This window comes from Camelus bactrianus, chromosome 6 (genome assembly GCF_048773025.1).
Source record: "Camelus bactrianus isolate YW-2024 breed Bactrian camel chromosome 6, ASM4877302v1, whole genome shotgun sequence".
NCBI classification, from domain to species: domain Eukaryota; kingdom Metazoa; phylum Chordata; class Mammalia; order Artiodactyla; family Camelidae; genus Camelus; species Camelus bactrianus.
In genome coordinates this window covers 9420955-9427823 of record NC_133544.1, presented here as the reverse complement: position 1 = coordinate 9427823, position 6869 = coordinate 9420955, and positions in this window count along the sequence as shown.

The following is a 6869-nucleotide window of genomic DNA, read 5'->3' as shown; positions in this document are numbered from 1 at the left end:
TGGAGCTTGGCCTTAGTTTTTAAACAGCTGGCTAACTGTGATGATTCCACAGGATCGGAGCTAATATTTCAAGGAACAACATTTGCTGAGGAGTCAAACTGCTAGAATTGTGTTCAGCTGCAAGTAACATAAAACTTGACCAAACAATAATGTAAACAAATTAGATGTTTTTTGTTGTTTTGTTTTGTTTTTTCATGTAACAGAAAGATGACAGTTTCTGCCATTGTTTCAGCAGCTCAGAGATGTCAGGACTAGTCTTTACCACTGTCTTGTCCTTTCTCTCAAGATAACAATACAGCTGCCACACTGCTAGTCATCACATCTGTATTCCAGAAAGGAGGAAGGAGGAAGCCCCAAGGCAGAAGGGTATTGCCTATGTTGGAGAAAGAAAATTCTCCAAAAGTCCTTAGACGATGTCCCATTATTTCCCTTTAGCCAGATTTCTGCTCAGTTATCATCTTTAACAGGAAGGGAGGCTGGGAGAGGCAGCACATGGCTACTCCACATAAAATCAGGGTTCGGCTAATGAGAGAGGAAGTGTTGGCTGTCGGAGAAGCACCGCGCAGGATCTCCAGGGCAAGGCCTGGAGTACTTACTGATCATGGATTTCAGTTCATATTTCAAGTGGTCTTTTAGGCCTCCTGAGCACTTTGGCTGATTCCTTGTGAGACGTGGTTTGACCATCAGAACCCCTTGTGATGGGGCTGATGGGGGACCAGCACTCAGAGCAGGAGTGAACCACAGTGGCCTTTGGGCAGATAGGGAAAAGGTGCTCTGTCCAAGCGGATATAGCCCCACACATGGGAGGAAGGACTGGCCAGTGAAGTGTAGACGGATTTCAGCCCCCACCTGCCTCCTGCTTGAGTGCTCTTGAGCTCACAACCTGCACAACTGTACGTGGCAGCCTTCAATGCAACACATGTCAGTTCTTCTGTCCCCTGTTTGTACAGTTCTTTTTGCAGAATTAATTTTATTAACCACATTGACAGCCGCTTTGTAGGAATCTCTTTAAATGGGTTATTCATGTTGCGGGGGTTAGTTGAATTAGCCCCTAGGACATATATTCTGTGTATTCTGTCAATGCCTGGAGCCAGGCCCCCAGAAACTGCAATGTGAACCGACAGTCAGAAGTTGAACTGAGGACAGAGGGCAGCACTGCCCCCTGCACACCGTGGGGCATCTCCCCACCTCCATCAGGATAACTTCGATTCCTCACATGGAGTGAGCCAGCATCACAGATAACTGAGGAAGGGAGCCAGCGTTAACCCAGGTATCACATGCTAGCAGATCTTTGCTCTTTCTTTCTTACTAAAACGATAGAAGGTAAATAAAATTCTATCATTGTCTTCCTGCCCGCAGTGGGTCATCTTACCTGCTTTGATTTGGAGACCCTGAGACCCCTGTAGAGTCAGGTGGCTGTTCGCACAAAGGTTTCACTCTAATGGACCAAAACAGACAGCAAACAGATAAACAGGCACAGTGACTGCAGGTGGAGATCCTCGCTTTGAAGGGACTAAACAGGACAGCATGGAGTGACTATGGGAAGAGGGTGGGCAAGCTGCTCCCGTGGGTGTCAACAAAGACGTCCCTGAGGAGGTCGCACTTGAGCAGAGACCATCATGACAAGGACCCACCTTGGAAGAGTCTTCCCAGCAAGGGGAATAGGACGTTCAAAGGCCCTAAGCTTAGCGTGTTGGGGGACCAGAAAGAAGGGGAGGGGGCTGGGCTGGAATAGGTGAAGGCAAAGGTGGTGGGAGGTGAAGCAGGAAGCAGGTTAGAAACAGAGCTGAGATTCAGTCCCTGTTCTGCAACCTCTGAAGGCGGCATTGCTCCCGGAAGCCCCGCAGGATCCAGAGATACTGGCTGGTTTCAGATGTCTCTTCCCAGAGGGACCTGCCACACTTGCTCTGATGGTTTCCTTAGCCCCACCCCTGCCCTCTGGGCAGCCCTCATCCTTTAACTCTCTTTGATGACCTTCCATCACTCCCTTTTTCACCTCCTGCCCCTGCTTTCCCACCCTTCTGTAGCCCCATCCCAGCAAATGACAGCAACTCCTCAGCAAAGAAGGCAGAGAGAATGAACACTGTCACCCACACAGCCATGTCCTGACCCTGCCTTGTCCCGGGTCTTCATGACACTTACTGAGCCTCAGTTTCTCCAAGGAGTTGGAATTGGTCTGCTGTTCCCTCTGTTGGGCTTCACGACCCCTTGGAGAATGTGGTGAGCACTGAGGGTCCTTCCTTTAGATCAAGGCACAATTAGAGGACTCACGGGGAGCTGGTGTGGGAACCTCTCTGGGCTCGTGAGTCAGACCCAGAGATAGTTGGGGAGCGGGAGGCACAGATGCAGGTCAGACTGATGAGTGAATACGGAAAACCCCCAAAACCCACGTTCGATGCTTGTTGCAATATTGTTGCCTGGAAAAGCTAGCCTGGCCGAGGTCCTCTTTATCTGGTAAAAACCTAACAGGGACAATAAAGTGAGGGCAGCATGGGGCTGAGGCTAAAAGTTCCAAAGGTTTATCAGCCCCAGGCCCTCGAGGGATGAGGGGGGAAAGACAAACAACAAAGAAAACAAAACAAACCAAAAAACCCTCTCAATTATGTTTTTCATAGGAAGAACGTGTTAATATCACTTAATTTGCTGCCTAGTTCATAAAGGAGTCCTGGCAGGTGTCAGCTCTTCAAAGTTTAAGAAACACAGCCCCAACCTTTACTTCAGGAAATGCGTCCACCAGTGATGCAAGTAAGCATTACTACTCCCCTTCCCAGAGGGGCAGCCTGCAGCCGGGATGAGGGATGGGACTTGGCCAAGCTGAGCGGTGACAGAGACTGAAGTCAGAATATACTGGAGGGTCCAGCTTCAAATACTCCACAGAAGAAGGGTGAGCACAGGGCGGGGCACCCACAGACACAGTGCACCTGCACAAACCAACCTGGGCGAAAGCTGAGCGACAGCTGCCCAGCATCTCCTCAGAGACAGAGCTCTTTGGAGGAGTAATTCCGGTGAGCACATGTTCTCTGTCTTGTAACTGTATGCTTTTCCCGCACCAGAAGATGAAACCACAAAACTCATCTACACCTGCTGTTCTGACACATCTTCACGCTGTTTAGGATACTCTAAATGCATCTTGATGTTTATCTGTTTTACAGTGAATCAGTTTAGAGGACTTATGATTTATAAGAAAAGTCCTCTCTAATGAAATCCTTTCCTCCCAGTCTCCTGATCATCTATTCCAGGATCAGCAAAAAGGCTGAATTTTGGATTATCAGGTTCTGCACCCATAGCAGACATGACTAGTCGATCCTAAGAGTCTTACCTACTGAGCCCATCCCTTCTCAACTCAGTGCTCTGGGCAGCTATTAACATCTGATCAGTAGGCAGTGCCAAAATGCACCTATAACTATCGCCCACCTTCAGACATGGAGGAGCTGACTCAAGTTCAGCCAGCTTTTCCTGAACACTTTTGCTGGATGCAGGGAGAGAGACAAAGAAATCAGACCCTATTCCCTCAAGCGCAGGTATTTGCAAACCCTCATCATAGAGTTTTCACCTCATCTTATCACCATATCCTATAACTATGGTAGTGGGATGCCACCATAGAGTTAAGCTACGCGTCTGTGTCCTCAGTTTACTAATCTGTGAACCGGACTTTCTCAGCCTCCGCATGATTGACATTCTGGGCTGGATCACTCTTGGTGGGGGGCTATCCTGTGCACCATAGGATGTGGAGCAGCGATCCTGGTCTCTGCCCACTAGGTGGCAGTAGCAACCCCCACAACTGTGACAATCTGAACTATCTACAGACATTGCCAAAGGCTCCTGGGCTGGGAGGAGCGGGGGCGAAGGAGTTGAGGGGCAAAATCTACCCTCCTCCCAGTTCAGCACCAAGGCACTAAAACCCCTTTCAGCACCAACATTATCTGATTTGCATAGTAACTCAGGACACAGAGAAGAAATCAGCGTCCATGAGACTCTGGGAAGGATTTCTGTGCCATCTGCTGGAGACTCGAAGCCTCGTCCTCACCTAACCTGCTGATCTGCCCTGCAATCAGCCCGATACAAACCTGTCTGGGAGATGGATGTTCAGAGGCTCAGCCTGGGGAAAGGGCTGAAAATGAAATGGAGAATGTCAGACTCGTGTGTGTGTGTGTGTGTGTGTGTGTGTGTGTGTGTGTGTGTGTGCGTACGCACGCTTTGTATGAGATTCACCAGTTAGGGCAGAAACCAAACCTTCAGAGGTGAGAAGCTGCAGGCTTCTCTACCTCTATGTTTCTCAGTGGAGGTGATTCTGCCTGGTGGTCACAACTGTGTAGGGGTGGGCGTGCTACTGGCGCCTAGTGTGTAGAGATCAGGGTGATGCTGAACATCCTTCAATGCACAGACCTCCCCCTCCACAAAGACCGATCCTGCCCCAAATGCCAATAGATTCTGGTTGAGAAACTCTGCTCTCAACCAAGCACTGAGCTTCCCAGAGTGTTTCTTGCCTCCTGGGGCAGCCCCTGGGCCCAGGTGCACACATACACACTCCAACACATATCCGAGGAGCCTGGGGAAGTGCGGAAATGCCCAGACCTTATGGGAAATGCGTTTGGAATAATTTGTAGGAGCAGGATCAGATAGAGGTGGAGCAAGGGCAGGCTTGCTTAAAATCCAGCCAGTAGGGCTGTTTTCCCTCCTTGCAAAGTAAGCAAGCCACCAGTCGCATACATTTACATGAACTTTTTGCAGAGCCAGCCCTGGGCTGAGTGGCCCAGCAAGTTGGTCCCTGGGGTCGGTGTTTCTGAGGATTGTAGAGTTTGGAGTTACCTGAACATTGGGTCTGCCACTTTCTCACTAGATGACCCGGGGAAAGTAGCTGACCTCTGGAAACCTCAGTTTCCTCATCTGTGAAATGGACATAATACCAGTAGTACTAAGCTTATAGAGTAGTTGTGTTGACTGAGGAAGTAAGGTGGAGAGGGCAGGGCTGGGCAGAACTGGAACCACCTTTGGATTCAATCAGCCCAGCTGCCAGGAGGGGGCGACTGTCGCTGCCCTGAGGGTGACTCAGCTCCTCCCTACCCTTGCCACCTCTGGTCCTGCCTCTACCTCCCTAATTCCTCTGCAGCCTTGGGTCTCCTGGGCCTCACCACCCGACACTAATGCTCTCTGCCTCCTTGAGACTGGGTGTCTCACTGGTCACCCAGTCATTGGCTGGGATGGGGGCTTCCTGTGGCCCCCATAGCCCTGCAGGTCCCCAGTGGGAGCAGGGATAAGCTGTGAGTAAGACTCCCATCCTTGGTCCAGTCAGCCAAAGCCATGGCAGGGAACTCGATGGCACACAGCAGGGTCACCCTTAGCAGCGTTGAGGGCCCAGCAGGTGCAGGTAGGGGCGGGAGGCTGCACAGACAGGAGTATGTGGCCATGTGCGTGCCGTCAAGGGCCTGAGGATGCAGTCAGTGAAAGGAGATCCTGGTAAAGTGGCTTCTGGAAAAGAAGCAGGTGCGCTGGGACACGGCCTTTCAGCTGAAGTGTGTTGGCTGCCCAGGGGTCTGAGATGGCCCCCGCGTGCCATGCACTTGGCCGGAACTTGCAGATTCACAAAGCTCTTTAGGGCTTCCTCCGCTGGCTGATCCTCAGAAAACCCTCTGTGGTTGGGAGGATGTTCTCATTTCCCAGATGTGGGAATTTAGGCCCAGCTGGGGACATCGCTCGCCCCTGGACATGCCAGAAGCAAGTGTGAAGGCTAGGCTCGACGGCAGGTCTGTCTAACCACAAGTTGTGCACAGAACGGCTGCCCTGAGCCAGGCCACTTGGGAGGGTGGACAGAGGCCCTGGCTCATTAGCACATGGGGCGAGTGGGCTGCAGCTCAGCAGAGACAGACGTGCTGGAGCATCCCCCTCTCTGGCAGCCTCCACATCTAGAGCGCAGGCGTGTCTGTGGGATCAGGAGGACAGCACTTTACAGAAGGTCCTACTACACAGCACGGGGAACTGTATTCGATACCTTGCGATGGCCTAAAACGGAAAAGAATATGGAAGGGAGTATATGTGGCTATGTATAAACGGATCACGGTGCTGTACCCCAGCAATTAACACAGCACTGTAAGCTGACTACACTTCAATAGAAATAAGTACGTAAATAAATAAGGTATTAAAAAAGGAGAAGACAGAACTTCTTGCTGAGTGCTCCTTGGCACACTGACAGGAGTAAATCTCCCCCAATTAAATACCAGAGCCCGTTAAAACCCTGCTTCCGCATGCCTGTGCCCTTCGCCAGCAAAGGATGTGGGGGTCCCAGCCTCAGCAGGTCAGGGGTAACTGCTCAGAGCCCCCAGATCAAGGCCTGCCAAGAGAGAAATAAATAGCATTCGCGTCTGGAAAGTTCTTCCTGGAGAACAGTGGCCTTCTCATAGCCCGCTCTCCCCGTGGGGGACTTCCACGCTGTCTCTGCAAGGACTCCTGTTGTGGGAGGCAGGGATGCTCCCGTGAACATGCGCATCCTGGAGGCCGGGGTGTGGGGAGCCCCCGCGGTGTCTCTCAGGGGCCGCTGGGTCGTTGCTGGCGGTAGATTGCAGGTCTGCGTGTGTGTGTGTGTGGCCACCTGCAACGAACCACGTGCGTCTGCACGACTCTGAGGGAGCCCTGGGCCGGGCGCCACACCTCATCAGGCCTTAATGAAAAGCCTCAGCCCGCGGTCTGGCTGCCTCCCTCGGAGGCCCGTTCTGCGGCTGCTTTCCTGTGGGAGGAGGGCCCGAGGATGTTAGGCAGCCCTTAGGGGTTCTGTCCTTATGAAGCCATCAGTTCTGCCTCCCCTCTGCTTCTCTACTGTGTGTGTGTGTGTGCGTGCGCACGTGCTCACTCCCGCCATACAGAATTCTCATAAT